Source organism: Sus scrofa, chromosome 14 (genome assembly GCF_000003025.6).
Source record: "Sus scrofa isolate TJ Tabasco breed Duroc chromosome 14, Sscrofa11.1, whole genome shotgun sequence".
NCBI classification, from domain to species: Eukaryota; Metazoa; Chordata; class Mammalia; order Artiodactyla; family Suidae; genus Sus; species Sus scrofa.
Genome location: NC_010456.5, coordinates 36,960,063 through 36,979,241, shown reverse-complemented (window position 1 = coordinate 36,979,241; position 19,179 = coordinate 36,960,063). Strand labels below are relative to the sequence as shown.

Sequence of the window (19,179 nt, the reverse complement as noted above, 5' to 3'; positions counted from 1 at the left end):
AACCAATGTAGTCTGAGATATAGTATCATGTTGAAAAACTTGAAAGTTGCAGCCATGTTGTGGCTCACCACATCTTGAATAGCGATCTTTTGGAAGGGAGAAAGGGTTGCCAATTTTCTCAATGACATTTTTTTGGGGGGGTCCATAAATTAGGTTATAGTGTTCTCGTTTGTCCCTAAGAAATGTCTTTATTGTCTCTAAATATCAGTTGAAAAATGGTCCATTTAGTTAAGGTTCAGCTCTTCCATCTACTCTTGAGCTAGAGGGCTGTTTCTTTAATAAGTTTTATGTTGGAGTTTGACTATAAGACTTCCCTTGAGAAAATATTTCCACAGCTAAAAGCAAATTGAAGACCACTGACAGAGGTCATTTCAATTGTAAGAATGGGCATTTCCCCTTCTGGGACTCAACAAAACTATCTTCTATTTTAATTAAAAAAAATAGGCCATACACATTTTTATTTTTCCTGAATTATCTCTTATGAAGGAAAAAAGAGAATTACTCATCACTAAACTGCGGTTTTGCATCTCTTAGGTTTATAGAACAATAAGAATCTCTCTCTTTCTTGCTTATACCTCCATGTCAGCACCCCACCCCAACCCCTGACAAATCCACAGTCCATTTGCCTTCTTTGAGGGGCCCAAGGATGATGGTATAGAAAAGGAGCTGGCTATCTTCCCTTATGTCCATTTCAAAGATTATAGACAAAGCCCCAATTTCCATATTTCTCTGAATATACCATTACATAAACATGATGCATGAATTCATGTAAACCAGTGGCTTCCAATCCTCACTGTACATCCAAAGCTCTTGGAAGCTTTTAAAAAGTCTAGATTCCCAGGACTCATGCCAGTCTACTAAATAGAAGCTCCAGGGATAAGTTCTGGGCATATTTAAGAAATAGTAGCTTGCTGTCAGCTTTCTCATTCTTTAACTTGAAATGGGATCACAGTCGATACCATGGAGGGAAAAAAGCATGTGGCTGCACAAAGTCTGAAGACTCAAGGTTGGTCATTACCCAGTCAGATACCAACAGGACTGCACATCGGAAGCCCAGAAGCTACTGAGCATTCTCTTACCTTAATGCCTAGGCCCTTCCAAGGTCATCATAGTCTATTGAGCACCATCTTGAGTGTTTTACTCCATGCCGTATGCTGCCTATTCAAATAAGGCTCCTGTGGAGAAAAGCCATGGTCTCCTTAAGCAGTATTTTCCAAGTGTGTACATCCTGTTCAATGACCAGTAGAAAATGGACTTCTGTGGTCAATCTCAGGAGATGCTACTAACATTGATCCCCACTTTAAGAACCACTATGGAACTCAGGTTCTGAAAAGTCCTGCCATAAAGAAATCTCTTTACTCAGCATTCCCCACCCATATTGGACTATGGAATCCTTTTCCTATCAATAGCCCCATCAATAGCAGAGGGATACACTTTGGCAAATGCCAATCAAGACTATGAACTGCTGGACATATCCCCCTGCTCTTTGTACTCCTTAAAACAACCAGAGAGGGAGAGGAATTGAGGCAGAATGCAGACAGGAAAGACGTGTGTTGGCTGAAGGGATTTAGAAGCATGATAGTAATCAGAGAACTTGAGTGTAATTGCTTATGTTGTTCCTGAAAGCATCTCAGCCAGGCTGGTGGTCCAATGTCCTAATTAGCTAATGGGTAGAGGAAGGTTTTACATGTTTAAAATGAGGGCTTATCGGATCAGCACTCAAAGATACCCCCCTTTTTTTTTTTTCAATTGCTATTTTCCTCTAAGAATGTGATTCTCAAACTTTAGCATGCATCAAATTCCCTGGGACACAGATTGCTGGATCTTACCCCCAGAATATCTGATGCTGTAGGTCTGGTGTGGAATTTGAGAAGCTGCATTTCTGACAAGTTTCTAGGTGATGCTGCTGCTGGTGGTCTGGGGACCACAGGTTGGGAATGAGTGTTCTAGAAGAGAAGAGAGGACGAGGACAGGAAGTGATGGAGAAAGAAGAAAGAGAGTCGAAAGAAAAGGGAGAATAGGAAGGAGAAGGAGAGATGATGGGGGAGATGGGGAGATGGGGAGAATGGGAGATGAATACAGAAAGGGGTAAGAGAACGATTGAGAGGGGGGAGCTAGGAAGAGGGATAACAACAAAAGAAGGGAAATGAGAGAAAGAGAGATGGAAATGGAGCTCTTGAAAGAATCTTAGCAGTTGCCAAGGTGTCAGTGCTGGAATCTGGGCAAAGGACCAGGGGGGGCTGAGCCTTAGGTGTTTGTGGGGTCACCTACTATACATACACACGGCTAGAAGTTTCCCATGCTTACTTCTTGGAGGATATGCCTGTGTTAGAGTTTCCCAGCCTCAGCTTGGTGACACCAGCTGATCTGGAAGCAAATCTGGCACCAGCTAAAGGAGGAAACCATTTAAAAAAGGAGGACAGAGTTCTTCAACAGCCTCCTCTCGCCATCCTCCCCGCCCCCTTCTGGGTCTTACTGGCTCTTTGATCTCCTTCCTAACTCTCACTCTGACCCAGAAAAGCTGGCAACTCACTCTGGAACCAACTTTCCCACTCTAAGCACTTATGCTTCTTGCTGCTCGCCTGAACACATCCCCCCAAACATCCCATGTACAAGAGTTCTCAGAGCTCTGCTTTGAGGCCATGCTGGTCTCCATCTCACCAGGCAGAGAAACAAAATGGGGTCTTGAGGGTCAGAGGAGACCCCACAGGGGCTGCTGATGAAATTTGCATATTCCTGGGGCTGCCTCCCCAGGGAAGAAATGTGCAGCATCAGAACCTGGGGCCACCTCCATGTAAGGAAATCCTAGTGGGTGGAAAGGACACTCAGTTTGGCTATGTCACCTGGTCCAGAAGAGATACGCAACAGTCCCTGGAGATGGACTGTGTTGTAGTGACGGTGGGATAAACAGGCTGAGGAATTGTAGGCTCAGCCTGGGATCCAGCAGGGATGGCATTGCCTCTCTCCCCTGGAGGTGTGAGAAATCCTCTCCATAAATCAAGGAAATTAAATAGAGTGCAGGGTTTAGAGGCATTGCTCAAACTCCTAATCCGGATCCCAGGGTTGCTAAAAGGAGTGCCACACCCAGCAAGAGGGAAACTGTTTCACAGGCTTTGCTCTCCTTGGAACCCAGAGAGGAGGTTGAACCTGATGGGAATTCATCTGGTGGAGCTGCTTTGCAATCCCAAGGTAGAGGAATGTGAGAGTTTGAAAGGAGTTCAGAGACACTTTCCTCTAACTGCAGAGAAACTGAGGCCAGATGCAGAGAAGGAATTTGTACCAGAACATTAAGGATTACACAGGGATTCATTATCAACTGAATCCACAGGCACATACAATTGCAGCTGCACGTGGCAACTGGAAACTGTGTCAGGGAGCAATTCACAAGTTTGCTTTTAGAACCATGAGCCTGTGCAGAGCAAGACAGGGTGATGAACGAAGCACCTTCTTGAGACAAGATGCATCTTTAAAGTAAACGAGCAATTGGCATGCACTTCTTTTTATATTGTAAAGTTAGGCAAGCACATGTATCACTTTTAGGAAAATGTAAAACATTTCAAATAAGCAGGCAAGAAAAATGGAAAGAATGCAAACCCTACCACACAAATACTTTGTGGAGTTCCTGCTTTGGTACCAAGGGTTAAGAAGCTGATTGCAGCAGTTCAGGTTGCTGCAGAAACAAGGGTTTAATCAAATGCATCACAGCTGTGGCAGATTCAGTCCCTGGCCCTCAAACTTTCATAAGTTGTGGGTGCAGCCATTAAAAAGGAAAGAGAGAGAGAGAGAGAGAGGGAGGGAGGGAGGGAGGAAGGGAAGGAGGGTAGGTGAGAGAGAAAGGAAGGAAGCAAGAAAGGAAGGAAGGGAGGGAGGAAGGAAGGAAGGACGGACGGAAAAATGGCTTCGGATTTTTGACCATTTATGATGCATCAGACAGGGGACCAAGCACTTGACTTCAGCCACCTCACTTGATCTTCACAAATGCCAAAAGGAAGAGCTCTGGTTGCAGCCATTTTTCTCAGATAAGGAAAGTAAAGCACAGAGAGGTGAAGGTAATTGCTCAGAATCAAAGTCTAGCATCTCTGTGTTTTTAGCTTAATTCTCCTCAAAGAGTGTTTTTCAGTGGCAGAAATTATTCTTCTATGACATCACTTTTAGTGGCTGCCTACAATTCCATGGTAGAGTGGACACAGTATCTTTGATGGCAAGGACTGCATTTTTTTTTTTTTCTTTTTTAGGGCCAGACCTGCAGCATATGGAAGTTCCCAGCCTAGGGGTCGAATTGGACCTACTACTGCTGGCCTACACCACAGCCACGGCAACTCGAGATCCGAGCTGGGTCTATGACTTACACTACAACTCACGGCAACACCAGATCCTTAACCCACTGAGCGAGGCCAAGGATCGAACCTTCATCCTCATGTTTCCTAGTCAGGTTCATTAACTGCTGAGCCACAAAGGGAACTCCCCCAATTTTTTTTTTTTTAAGCCAGAGACAATACCCTCTTCTTTGCAGACTTGCAGTCTTGTTGTAACACCTTGGCTCTACCTTTGTAGCAGATAAAAGCAGCAATAAGCAGTATATAAACCAAGGGTGTGGCTGTGTCCCAATGAAACTTCATTTACAAAAATTGGAGGTGAGCTGGATTTGGCTCGCAGGCTCTAGTTTGCCTAATCTGCTATCCCATGCCCCACAGCATTGCCAGCATCTTATTATTAATGCATAATAATAACAGTTGTCATTGTCATCATTATTGTTATATATCAAAATAGCTGTGTGACCACATTTAGAAAAACACTGCTAGATGGGTCAAGGGCTTTTATAAAGCAAGAGATGTTTGGGGGGGAGGCCATCTAGCATTTTCTGTAGGAAGGAACAAGGTGACACCCCTAGCAGGATAACTCTTTGGAGCCATGTGAGAATATCCCTGGAAGGAACAGTGACATGGTTGAGTGGCAAGAACAATAGACCTCATTAGAAAAGCACCTACCATGTGTCAAGTGGTTCCCATGGGCTAACTCTATTTTCTCAACAAATCAAGTCTCTCTCTTCCACATTAGAACAGTGACAGGAGGAGCAGAGCTTGCCTCCAGACGCACAGCTGACTGGCGTCAGTTTGTAATCTTGCCACTCAATCCCAGAACCTGAACAAGAACCTGAGTTTGAGGGACTGGAAAACTGGGACATGGAGGATGAACCGAGCTCAGAATGGAGGAGGGACTCAGTGTTTGAGGCTCAAATAGATCTGTAGAGGAAAAAGCTGGGCTGCCTAAAGAGCTCTGGGCTCTGTGGACAAGTTGATTTCCCAAGAGCCTCTAGGGCAAATTATAGTATTTCCATATCCAGACTAGGAAGGGATGGTTCTCAGGATCAAGGTCACATAACCCACTCTACCCACAATACACCTGTGTCAGGATTCAGGCTCTGAATGCCTGACTTAGTGGCTGTGGTTTGGCAAAAAGATGCCAGCTAACTCATGTTCTACTTTGTGGCTACCCATCTGCATACGGTTGGCACTCAACAAATTCTTGCTGATTTTTCTCTGGTACCCAAATGGTTTTCCGTTCTATCTTACAGTATTTTAGCACTGGTAGTCATGAAAGCAAACATTTATTGTAGGTTTATCATATGTGGACATCTTCTGTACTAAATACACTACATTAATGGAAAATAATTCAATCGTCAAGCATTGGTAGTAACTGTGATGTAATTCATCTGTACTTTGCAGAATTTCCATGTCTGAAAAATGTTATACCCATTTTAGAGATGTTGAAACCAAGTCTCAGTAGGGTTAAGTGATTTCCCCACCACCCCCCAGTTGTAGTTAGTATAGAAGAGGTAGGATTTGAATGATTTGTTGAGTCACCATGTCACAAGACACTACTTTCAATGCATCCTCTCATCTATGTCCTCCCTTGCTCCACAGAGCAGTTAATGGATTGTTAGGGTGGTGATTCTTAAAGTGTGACTTCTAGACCAGCAGCATTCCCAGAACCTGAACATGGTGGCTGCAGTTTTCCTGGTTTTGCCTAGACCTAGTAACTCTGGATCTCACAAGCAGGAGCCCCGGGATCTGCATTTTCACAAACCCCGAGGTGATTCTAGTTCAGAACTCCCTCTGGACTAGAATCATGCAGATCTTTCCTTTTCCCAAATTTCCTTCTTTCCTTTCTCCACACACCCCTAGGCAGGGTACTTGTATTATTCTGGTTGGTCTGCAACAAACTAGTTATGTACAGTTAATCAGTTGTAGAAAGAAACCTAGTTTGCTGCAGAGAAATCAGAACCCAGGTGCCTAAACTTTTTCTTTAAAAAGAAAATTGCAAATCATCCACAGATACATTTCATGTAAGACTTTCAAACACTGTAGAAATTAATATATATATTTTTAAAAGCGAAAGCTGTTTTTCTTTTGACCGCTTTCCCCACATCCAGACCACCCTCGATTACTGCTAGCAGTTTGCTGTGTAGCTTTCGAGACATTTACAGTTCTTATTGCAATATATATATATGCACATATACACTCAGATGATAATTTAAAACAGAAGCAGGACTATATTATTCTTATACTCTGCATGTTGTGTTTTTCAGGACATATAAATATATCCCCTTCTTGCTAAAGATTATAGGGTATTCTACTTCTGGAAGTATCTTAATTGATTTAATTAGTCACCAATTGGTGGAGATTTTTATTGCCTCTTATTTTTCACTATAACTAACAGTGGGACCATAAACTTCCTTACAGGTACACTTTTTCTGAACATGTATCAATCTATAAGGTTGATTACCTTGAAGAGAATTCTATCCTATCCTTTTTTTTTTTTTCCAGACAGACTTTTCTATGCCTAGGAGAAAAACAGACGCAGAATGACAGCTACGTGTTGCCATTTATTTTTCTTTTTTTCCCCTACCTGTTTCTTGGGGAGAGGGAAAGGTTGAAAATTGAAGTTATTTTTTTCTTTTTTTTCCAAGGTGGGATCACTGTTATGAATGTCAGTTTGAGCTTCAAGATGGATGCTCTGGAATGATACTGTCCATCCCATTTTTAGGGGGTGAGAGGTGTTTTTCCTGATTGAAAGATGTGGCTACTGGCAGAGACAGGTTGGCTACTTTTCCCAGTTTGAGTGGGAGTCATGGCAGATTAGCTGCTCTCCATTGCTGGTGTAATGTTCTTTCTTCCTTCCCTCCCTCCCTCCTTTCCTTTCCTTTCCCTTCCTTCCTTCCCTTCTTTCTTTACTTCTCTCTCTCTCTCCTCCTCCCTCCCTTCCTTTCTTTCCAGGTGAATGCAGTTTTCATTTTTATTTATGAATTTAACTTCTAATACTAAGCCCCACTTGGCAGAAATTAATCTCATTCTTTTTCAATGTTCCACATCCTCTTCCTTGAAGCTGATTCTGAAATCTAGAGTCTATATAATGGCAAGGTATGGAATGAAGATGGAATTGAATTCACCAGTTAAATGCATTATTTTATTCAATGCAATCTGTTGGTGACAGCATCCACCAAGAGTGAAGTATTCCTGCATGTCTTGGAGTTGTTTTCTGAGTTTTCCCCCAATGCCATGTAACTTCAGTGTAAGTGCTGCACTGCCACCCCCACCCCTTCCACCAGCTCCCTCTGACTCAGTCCCCTACTCATCCCTGAGTCATTCAAGAATGGAAATCATGAGCAAAACCTGGCTTTCACCCAGGTGGTGACAGAGCATGTCCAGAAAATCAGGGATTCCCCATTCTGCCAAGGAGGCGTGAGTGGAGACAGCCAATTCTCCACGGTCAGAAGGGAGATGTTTCAAAGCTCCAGGCCACTGGGGTTGGCAGGAGGGCCTGTTGTTTGGGAAATGGTGCATTGTAGCACTTGTGAGTGAATAAAACAGTCTTCAAGGCAAGAGAAATAACAACTGAAACAGATGGTGCAACTCTGGTGAGCTATTTACCTCAAGTTCCAGTGGGGTCATCCTCTTATTTATACTTAGTGTTTAAAAGCCATTTATCTCCCTTATCAATGACAATAGCTAATTTCTGTTGCTGTTGTTGTTGTTAAACAGCTACTCTGTTTGGGACACTTAGAATGCTCTATTCTCTCACCTCCATAGGACGACCCTTTTGATGGGCATTATTGTGACCTTTGTTGTAAATTAAGGAATCTGAGACTCAGAAAGGCTAAGAAGCACTTTGCTACATAGTTAAGAGAATAAGGCCCCCAGACCTGGTGGATGATTGTGATAAGCACAGAGTTATTAAAAGTCCCAATGCACATGAACAGTCTTTACTGAAAAGCAGCAAATAACACTGGCCTCAAAGTTTGCATTGGTTAATTTCTGCTCTGTGACAAATGACACCAAATACTAGGGGCCAAAAACCACAGACATCTATCATCCCACTGTTTGTGAAGGTCAACTATCTGGGAGCAGTTGAGCTGGTGGTTCTGGATCAGGATCTCTCCAGTGAAACTGCAATTCAGTTGCCAGCTGGGCTTCAGTCTCATTTGAAGGCTTGTCTGGGGAGGAAATCCATTTCCAAGCTCACCCGTGTGGCTGTTGGCAGGAGGTTTAGCCCCTCACCATGTGGGTCCCTCTTTAGGGCTGCCTCCAAAATAGCTTCTTTCAGAGCAAGTCATGAGAAAGAGAAACAGTGAGAGAGGAACCTTAATCTCTTTTATTACCTAATCTTAGAACTGACACAGCATCACTCCTGCTGTACCAAACAACAATGGTACAATGTGGGAGGGGACTATAGAAGGGTAGGATGCTGGGGGATGTCTTGGATGTCACATAAGGATGCATCTCTTTGCTAGAAAGTCTTTTAGGTCTTCCTGTGATACAACTGCATCCAAGGGCTCAGTATCCTTTGTTTATTATTATTCTCTATCCACCCCTTAGACCAAACCCAGATGTATGAATAAAGAAGGGGATACATATGGTCTAAGTATGGGGAGATTCAATCTTGATTCTGTATGAGAATATTACCCAACCAACTTCCTTCTGATCTGCTGAATCTTCTCAACCAATGAGCAGGTACATTATCCTGTCCCTTTCCCTCTTGAATTATTCTTCCATGCTTATTCTTCCAAGTCTGCTCTCCATTTCAAAACCAACTCTCTACTCTGCTTGACTTCTCTGTGTCCCAGAGGCAGAACCATGCAGACCACAAGACCTATATTCCCTGGACACTGGATTTCAGTTGAGTTTGCCCAGTGGCAAGCACCAGCAGAAGTTTGGAAGATGGCACGAGAGAGGGGTCGGGGTGTTAATGCCTTTATCCCCTCTTTGCTTTTGCATCATCATCCTGAGAATGGCTGTGGCCAGCTGGATCCACTCTTTTATTGGGTAGCCTCACCCCCTGGCTCCAGCTCTCACTGGTCCCTGAGACTTCCATTTTCCTCTGCTACCCCTTCCATTCCAGAATTGGTTAACAACTTCCTGCTGCTGGAAATCCCTGAATGTCCTTTACCATCCCTTTCTGGTTCTTTTAATTAGCCTCACACCTCTGTAAATATCTTTGAGTATAATTATCTGAATGGAATTCTTAACTTCTTTTTTTCTGTTGGGAAACAGGATCCATAGAGAATGAAATGGTCTCTGATTTCCACACCTTTATTTCCCCACACTTTCAGACAGTCCTTTAACTATGTGTCAGTGGAGAGAAGGGCATGGGGCTTATTTTAGTAGATACAGGACTTGAGAAATTCCTTAAGACATAATTAGGGAGTATAAGTGTGTTGGATTTGTGTGGCCATGTCTATGATTACCACACCAGTCCACTAGTACCCTTTTGAGTCATCAAGAATTTTATGCATGTTTAATGTGGAATGCATGAGGGTAGGCTTCCAAAGGATTCCCAGCAGATGATTGCCTAAGGCATTGATATTTGAGGAGCCTAAGAAAGTTCTTCTGCACCCCGTAAATCCTAACTTCCTACCAAAAGCAATCATGGTTTGCTATCTGGGTCCTAGAATGCCATGCATAGCCTCCTCTTTATTATGTTTTTAAAAATAAGAACATGTCACTTTTTCTTTCTATGGAAGGGTAGTAAAGAAAATCCAGGTTTTAAAACTCCTTTTCTCCAAATGAGTGAAATGTGGTGGTTGTTTATTACTGATGATGTGTGAGGTGAAGGAGAGAGCAAAGCAGGGAACAATTTTGCAGATCAGGTCAAACTGGAGAAAGACAAGTTTGCTTTGGTAGTTCCTTCATGCCTTTAATAGCATGATGACAAATACACACATCAACATAGAAAAAAACTCTTGGATGCAGGGGAGGTATTTAGGGGGAGGTTCTTATTTTTACCTCATCATTTTAAAGATCTAAAGGACTTAATTTGGAAAGATGTTTGCCCTTTATCATTGAGTGGGAAAATTTGGAGTTGGTTATCAAAATATATGTAGAGTTTCAAGTTATACACACATACACACATGTTATATATATTTTATGTCTACATAGAGAAAATTTTTGAAGGATATAAAAAGGAAGTTTTCATTCTAAGTAACAAATTATAGTTCATTTTTATTTTTTTGTGTGTTCATATGTATTTTTTCAGCAAATAACCCAAACCTCCCACACAAAAAAGTAAAGAAATGCTAGCTTAAAGGGATTTAAGTAAGTTCTTTTCTTACAGGAATTACCAGAGCCCTTACTGTTCTAACACTCACTGGGACTCTGGATTAGCTGTTAAAATATAATAACATACCCAAACATCTATTAAGTAAGCCAAGCACTGTTTCAATATTTTTTGAAATAGTCAATCTTGAATGTATTTCTACTACCATTTATGGAACACTTTCTCTATGCCATGGGCTTTTACGTAGTCTCTTTATATCTAATATGTCACATTATGCAGATCAAGAAAGTGAGGTCAATAAGGTTAAAACTCTTGCTTAAGGTCACAAAATTCAGTATGACATGAATCAAAGATTCAATCATATTTTTTAAATGGATTTTTAAAAAATTTGAATATATTTTTAAAACATTATCTAGGAGTTCCCGTCATGGCACAGTGGTTAACAAATCCGACTAGGAACCATGAGGTTGTGGGTTCGATCCCTGCCCTTGCTCAGTGGGTTAACAATCCAGTATTGCCGTCAGCTGTGGTGTAGGTCACAGATGCGGCTCGGATCCCGTGTTGCTATGGCTCTGGCATAGGCTGGCAGCTACAGCTCTGATTAGACCCCTCGCCAGGGAACCTCCATATGCCACAGGAGCGGCCCAAGAAATGGCAAAAAGACAAAAAAAAAAAAAATTATCTAGAAAACAGAATTAATTTTGTTAATTAATTTGGAGGATTAATTAATTAATTTGGAGGATTAAATGGATGGATACAAGCTTACAATACTTGAAATCTACCTACATCTCCTAGAAGGTAAGTTCTTCAGCCAAGGTGAAAAAAAAAAAATTAGACCCAGAGCAAAGAGTATAACATCATTTTTTGTAAGTCTGTGTATATGTGTATGTGCGTGTCTCTGTTATAATTTTTAAGTGTAAGATGAGTTTCCCTGTAAAATTTGCTATTACTATGAGATAAGCTCATAAAGAGGTATGAGATGGATGGTGGGTAATATTAAATACATGGTAATTATTTAGTACACACCCTCATCTCAGAAATCAGGAAACTGTGTGCACTTTATTTCTCCTTCAAATCTGAATGAGAGCTTTACTGGGTAAAGTAATCTTGGTTGGAGGTTTTATTCTTTCATCACGTTAAGTATATCATGGCACTCACTTCTGGCCTGCAGAGCTTCTGCTGAAAAATCTGCCGATAACCTTATCAGGTTCCCTTGTATGTTGTTTGTTTCTTTTCCCTAGCTGCTTTCAATATTTTCTCTTTGTCTTTAATTTTGGTCAGTTTGATTAATATGTGTCTCAGGGTTCCTCCTTGGGTTGATTTTATTTGGTACTCATCACACTTCCTGGATTTGAGTGAGTGGTTCCTTTCCCATGTTAGGGAAGTTTTCAGCTATTATCTCTTTGAATATTTTTTCTGTCCCTTTCTCTCTCTCTCTCTTCTCCTTCTGGCACCCCTATAATATGGATGTTGGTGCATTTAACATTGTCCCAAATTTCTCTGAGACTCTCTTCATTTCTTTTCAATCTTTTTTCTCTTTTCTGCTCTGCATCAGTGATTTCCACTAGCTGTCCTCCACCTCGTTTATTCATTCTTCTGCCTCCTGTATTCATTCTGCTGTTGGCTGCTTCTAATGAACTTTTTATGTCAGTTATTGTATTTTGCATCTCTGCTTGCTTAAGTTTTATATCTTGTATTTCTTTGCTCAGTGTTTCCTGTAAATTATCAGTCTTTGCCTCCAGTTTATTTCCAATGTCTTGCATCATCTTCAGCATCAACAGTCTAAAGTCTTTTTCCTGGAAGCTGGTAATCTCCTGATCACTTAGCTGTTTTTCTGGAGTTTTTCTTTTTTTTCTTTCTCCCTCATCTGAGATAGAGTTCTCCGTCTTCTCATTTTTATAGGTTTTTGGTGTGGTGTCCTTTTTGCAGGCAATAGAGTTGCAGCCTCTCTTACTTCTGGTGTCTGCTCCTCTTGTGGCTGAAGTTGGTATGGGGGCTTGCTGTAGGCTTCCTGATGGGAGGCGCTGGTGCCTGCCCCCTGGTAGGTGGGGCTGATTCCTATCCCTCTGGTGGGTGGGGCTCTGTCTCTGGGTGAGATTAGAGGTGGCTGTGTGCCTGGGGGGTCTTTAGGCAGCCTGTTTACTGATGGGCGGGGCTGTGATGCTATCTGGATTATTGTTTGGCCTGGGGCTTCTCAGTGCTGTTGGGTGGGGTTGCATTTTCCCAAAATGGCCACCTCTAGAGGAACACACACTGATGAATATTCCCAAGAGTTTTGCCTCCAATGCCCTTCCCCCACAACAAGCCATAGTCACCCTCTGTTTTCCCAGGAGATCCCCCAAGAACTGTAGTCGGGTCTGACCTAGGTTCCTATGGAGCCCCTGCTTTGCCCTGGGACCCAGTGCACGTGAAAGTCTGTGTGCACCTTTCAAGAATGGGGTCTCCATTTCCCCCAGTCCCATGGGCTCCTGCACCCAAGCCCCACTGGCCTTCAATGCCAGATGCTCTGGGGGCTCTTTCTCCCAATGCCAGATCCCCAGGTATGGGGATTTGATGTGGGGCTCAGAACTCTCACTCCTATAGGTGAGTGTCTGTGATACAGTTACTTTCTGGTCTTTGGGTTTCCCACCCAGGAGGTATGGGGTTGCTTATATCATGTAATTTCCCCTCCTACCTCTTGATGTGGCTTCTTCTTTGTCTTCTGGAGTAGGATGTCTTTTTGAAAGTTTCCAGTCCATTTGATCGAATGTTGCTCAGCATTTGGTTGTAATTTTGTTGTTTTTATGAGAGACATTGAGCTCCAGTCCTTCTATTCTGCCATCTTAATCCCATCTCCACCATGCTGGATGCTTTTGCAACTTTACTGTCATCACTCAGGAAAGTGTGTGCACTTTAATAATCAAGGAAATGCTTATGGCAGATGATCTTTGTGAAAACAAGGAGCAAATTATCCCTCATTTCTCTGAATTCCCTTTGTTTTCCATTGAGTGTATATTACTTTGTAATTGTTAAAAGAAAATAGCTCTTATTTTAAAAAGAATGTAATTTTGCATTTGGAACTTCTTTCTCTATTATACCCTTCCTCTGATTTTATATGCATAAACCCATAGAGGTGGAGATCTGGAGACCTCCCTGCCTTGGGGGATAAGCTATGCTTCTGGAGAAATTAGCTCTTTATTTACATCAAACCCATTTCACAGATGAAGAAAAGAGGCATCAAGTCAATTATAATTGAGAATTCTCAACCTCAGGGATTGAGCATGTGTTATTTATTTTGGTTGCCTAACAACCTGGCTATGGTGAGAAGAGGGTGGTCACTGGAGAGAGAGAGACTTGGGTGAACCTCATGGAAATCACAAAACAGAACAGGGGATGAAGGTGAAACTGCATGGAAGGAGATACTAGACACCAGGCAGCTCGAAGAAATATCTGTGGCCAGTGGTTTGAGACCTTTCCTCTCTTCTTAATGTAACTCCAGCTTCACTCACTTTCCTCTCTGGAGTGTCTTCCTCACCTTCTTGCTCATATATCTTCCTTCTCTGTCACAAAATCTTCTTCCTCACAGCTTCCCCTTGCCTTGGCTTCTGTGGCCTCACTATCCCTAATGCTTTCTCTCAGTACAATCTCTCTGTTCCCAAGGTCCCCATCAGCTCATCTCAGTGCCCCAACCTGAGTTCCAGAAGGAGAGAGAGCATCACATTGGCCCAACTCATCTCTACCTGCACAGGTAACATCACCAGCTGATGACCCTTATGGGAGGGGTCCCACTCCTGATAGATCCTTGATAGGAAATCTGGCTGGGCCACAAGGGTTGAGGGCTGGCCAGGTCCAGAACACTCTGCATCCCCACAGACGCAGACCTCCCTGGCATCCTTGCAGATTCTGATGATCTGCTATTTCCTAGCCGAGTGACTCCATTCATTTCTGTATTTGTTCATTTGTGTATTCATTCAGCAGTTATTTCTTGATTCTCTAATAGTTCCAAATGCTGGAGATGTAGCAATAGAGAAAACAGATAGAAATGACATTATAGTGACACTAACTATAAATAACTTAGGTAGCATGTCTGAAAGACATGAGTAAAGCAGGGTGGAATTGAGTGGGAGGTATGGGTGAGGTTGGGGTTTTAAATAGGATGGTCAGAAAAGGCTTCCATGAGGTGACACCGACACAATCAGTTGGGAGTAAGGGAACGTCCCAGGCTGCTGTCCTGGGGAAGAGTGTTCCAGGCAGAAAGACAACATTCACAAAGGCCCTGAGGTGGAAACCATATGTTTGAGGGACTGCAGAGAGGACTGTGTACCTGGAAGGAAGGGAGGGAAGGAATGATGGAGGAGATGAAATTGGAGAACAACAGTAGTGAATGAGGAGTGATGTAGAATTTTTCAGTCATTGTAAAAAAGAAATTGATTTTTATACTCTTTGGTCTAATGAAAAGAATATGCACCAAAACTCTTTCAGAAACCCACTTTGTGTATTTATAGATGTGCTGCACACAGAAAGGGGCTACAGTATATTTTCATTTGGGGAGAAGAGCAGAAATCATGATGCAGATAAAGCAAATAGGAAGTCTCAGCTCCTGCATGTATGAATGCACATGCATGAGCGTACACACACACACACACACACACACACACACACACACACACACACACCGTCCTCTCCTAGAAACAAGAGTGATATAAATAGAGAAATGTGGCAGTGGCAGCCTGGAGCCTTGGGCTGATGTCGGAAGCTGCGGCACTAATGCTAATGAATTCTGATGATTTGGAGCAGTCATTAAACTAATAAACCCATCTCCAAATTAGCACAGCGGCTGCAGCCAGCGAACATTTAATCAAGCCGCCTTCATTATTTTAGACACGGCACACTTGGTGAAAGTGACTATGGGAGACGGGATCAGGGACCCTCATCTGATGATTTTATCACTTGCCTGCCAGAGCGTGAAGGAATCGGTGTGATGAAGTTGCTCTGTTGTTTTTTTCCCTGCCAAAAGGGAAGGCCAGGGAAGGCCAAGCCTCTTTTTTCTCCCTAATGACATGATGCTCTTCTTTTCAAAAGTACCTTGTGATGCATTCATTATATACCATTTTGAGTTAATATTTCAACTTTTGTTATTTGACCCCCACCTTCTAAAGAAGGTTCTTTGCTTTGGTTCCTCAAGTTTTCTCCCCACTTCTCTTTCCTCCCCAAATTTATTCTGGTCCCCCCTATTCTCAACAATCCAGTCCTTTAAAACCTTGGGCAATTTCCAGCATGAGCAGGGAGGATGGTGGATGCACCAAGAGGGTCCTAATTCCTCTCTTGAAATGTCCAGCCAGATCCCTCTTTGTCACCTTTCCCCTTGTCCCCTGAAGTGTCACCCTTTCTGGCCAGTTTATTTTATTTTATTTTATTTTATTTTTACGGCTGCACCTGCATCATATGGAAGTTCCCAGGCTAGGGGTCGAATTGGAGCTGTAGCTGCCAGCCTACAACACAGCCATGACAACAACGGATCCGAGCCACATCTGCGACCTACGCCACAGCTTGTGGCAATGCTGAATACTTAGATCAGGGAGACCAACTTGTCCTGGATTTCCCGAGACTTTCCTGGATTCAGTCCCATATCCAGAGAAAGCATTTAGTCACTGGTAAAGCGGGGCAAATTCACCATTCATCATCACTTCCATCTCATTATCAGGCTTCTGCTTTCCAGGTGCAATTTGGCTTTATGTATAATTTTTATTATTGGTAAATTAGGAAATGCTAACCATTCCTGGTGAGTCTCTCTCTTTCCCTCTAGTCTCCCCTGCCCCTCCCTCTCATTCTGTCTCTGTCTCTCTCACACATACACTCAATCTCACAAAGTAATAGCCTCTCACCTACTTAATGTTAAGGCAAATAGACTCTGACTAGAAACTATAGTTAGTTACAATATTGTGTTAGTTTCAGGTATACAGCAAAGTGATTCTGTTACATTTTTCAGATGATTTTCCATTATACATTGTTGCATGATATAGTTCCCTCTGCTGTATGGTAAATCCTTGTTGTTGATCTATTTTATATATAGGACAGTGTATCCCATATTCCTAATTTACCCCTCTGCCTTTCCCTTTGGTAATCACAAGTTTGTTTTCTATGTTTATGAGTCTGTTTCTGTTTTGTATATTGATTCATTTGTATTATTTTTTAGATTCCACATATAGCTGAGATCAAGACTTATTCAGTTTTTGAAAACTTATGTATGTATATATATATATATGACTGAATCACTGTGCTGTACACCTGAAACTAATATGACATTGTGAATCAACTATACTTACATTTTAAAAATCAAAAGAAAGGAGAGATTTGTTACCTTTTTTTTTTTTTTGGCTTTTTAGGGCTGTACTTGTGGCATATGGAGGTTCCCAGGCTAGGGATTTAATCAGAGCTATAGCTGCGGGCCTATGCCACAGCCACAGCAATGCCAGATCCTAGCCGCATCTGCAACCTGCACCACAGTGCATGGCAATGCCAGATCTTTAACCCACTGAGCGAGGCCAGGGATTGAACCCACAACCTCATGGTTCCTAGTCAGATTTGTTTCCACTGTGCCATGATGAGAACTCCAGATTTATTCAGTTTTGAATCCTCAAAAAGTGTATGTGAGATGTAGGGGGCGCCGGGTATGGAGAGAAGGCAAAAGAAAAATACTGCATTATTTTCTAAGAAAATACATCAGATTCTCAAAGGGATTTGCAGCCCAGAAAGGTTAAGAACTGTGGCCTGGCTGCGGGACATCATAAAGCAAGGATGGGGGTGAAAGCAAGCACAGTCAGAAACAGGATCTCAACCTCCCCATCTTCTCTGTCTTTCCTTCTTTGCTTCCATCTCTTTTCTCTTTCTCTTTTCCTCTCCTCACTTCTGTTATATTCTTCTCTTTTCCTCCTCCCTTCTCTCTCTCCTCTCCCCCTCTTCCCTCTCTCATCTCCTCCCTTGCCCTTTCTTCCTCTCTCTGCTTCTCTCATCAAAAGGATTAAAGAAGCAAATATACATCGCTTGGCTTCTGATAATATTCAACCAAATGTTCGTTATGTACATCATCATGATTGCAAAGTTCCATAGAGATAGTTGCATCCAACTGATTTAAAAAAGATTGAGATTGACTTTCCTGAGTGCACCTGGGGAAGGAAGGATGGGTTCCCGACTGGGAGGAGCGGAAATGCCCTTATTCAGATATGGACATGGAGACTTAGAGAGGTTGAATGGCACATTTAAGATGCCCAAGGGATCATCCTTGGTGGTGCCCCCTTTCTTCCCCAGGCCTGCTCAGCACCAAATGCTTCCTTCGTAGGCACTATTCTAGATGGCTTGAGGGGAGCTGCTTAACTTTGGTTTTTCTCTTCTTACAAAAAGACAAATAATCCCTGTATTTTCTTCCTCATAGTAAGATTTAGGATGGAATGAACAAATAGACCGTGGAGCATTCTCGAGAGACAATGAGTGTGGTGAGGAGTCTGATCATCACTGTGCTTATCCTCAGGCTTATCCTCTTTTCCTCTGCCTTGGATAGAAATGGAAAGTGGGTATGCAAGTGTGCATGTTTGCGTGTGCGTGCATGCACCTGTGTGTGCATGTGTGCGCCTGTGTGTGTGTGTGTGTGTGTGTATGTGTGTATGCGCATGCTTGCTTGCTCCCTTCTGCTGAACCATTTCTCCATAATTCTCAGAGGGAGTGGCCTTATGAAGGCACAAGAAAGATGGTGGAAGAGGGAACATTCCTCCTACAAAAAAGAATTCAAAGGTAAATGCTGTTCTTACCTTTGCAAACATTTCTGTCAGGCTGGAGGATCAGGGAATCAGTGCACAAAGCTGCAGAGACAAGGCAGAAGAGGGATTAAGTAAACAAACACACCATTTGAAGATGATGAAGCGGTTGACAGGAACCTCACTGTGGGTGGGTTAATTGATCAATATTTGCTGAATTCTTATATTAGATGCCATCCTGAGTCTTTAGAAGATGTCGTTCTTACAGCAGAGTTAATGGAAAAGGTCTTTAGAAAGCCAAGGCTCCTGTCCAAACATGTGGCAGTTTATTCCTTTTCTGAAATGATGATGCCAGTGACTATTTATTGAGTATTCATTGGGTGCCAGGCACGCCACGTGCAAAATTTCATTGAAGTCCCATGTTGGTCTCGATGAGAAAGCTGAGACTCAGAGAGGCTAAGTGACTTACCTGCTGGAACCCAGCCTTCCCTGCCCAGGTTCTTGACCTCCCTTCACCTGAGTATCGGTCAGGATGGCTGGGGGCAGCACTCTGAAATCTCTAATGTGCACACAGATCCTCTGAGGCATCCTGTCCAATTGCAGATTCTGATTCAGCAGATCTGAGGGGAGCCCAAGATTCTGCATTTCTAACAAGTTCCCAGGTGAGGCCAACGCAGCTGCTCTGCAGGCCACCCTTTCAGTGTAAAGGGACTAGATGATGCAGTAACAAACATCCCCCAAATCTCAGTGGGTTAAAATAACAAAGACTCCTTTCTTGTTCAGCACAGCTGAATGGAGGGCTCCACCTCATATCCTCCTCACCTTAAGAACAAGGATAATAGAAGAGCTCTCATTTGGAATACAGACACTCATGATGGCAAGAGAAAAAGACTTC

At 42.7% G+C, this 19,179-nt stretch overlaps 1 long non-coding RNA gene across 3 annotated transcripts in view; it reads right to left on the bottom strand.

The window, feature by feature from the left end:
- Positions 1–19,179, bottom strand: part of LOC106505934 — a 624,744-nt gene that overhangs the window by 128,716 nt on the left and 476,849 nt on the right. For 2 of the 3 annotated variants that reach the window (XR_002338784.1, XR_002338786.1), the window contains exons 5-6: positions 18,339–18,389; positions 1,080–1,175 (exon numbers count right to left, since the gene is read on the bottom strand). This is a non-coding gene — a long non-coding RNA (uncharacterized LOC106505934). Of the gene's footprint in view, positions 1–1,078; positions 1,176–18,338; positions 18,390–19,179 lie in introns of those variants that run through there. The other variant, XR_002338785.1, reaches the window with a different exon arrangement.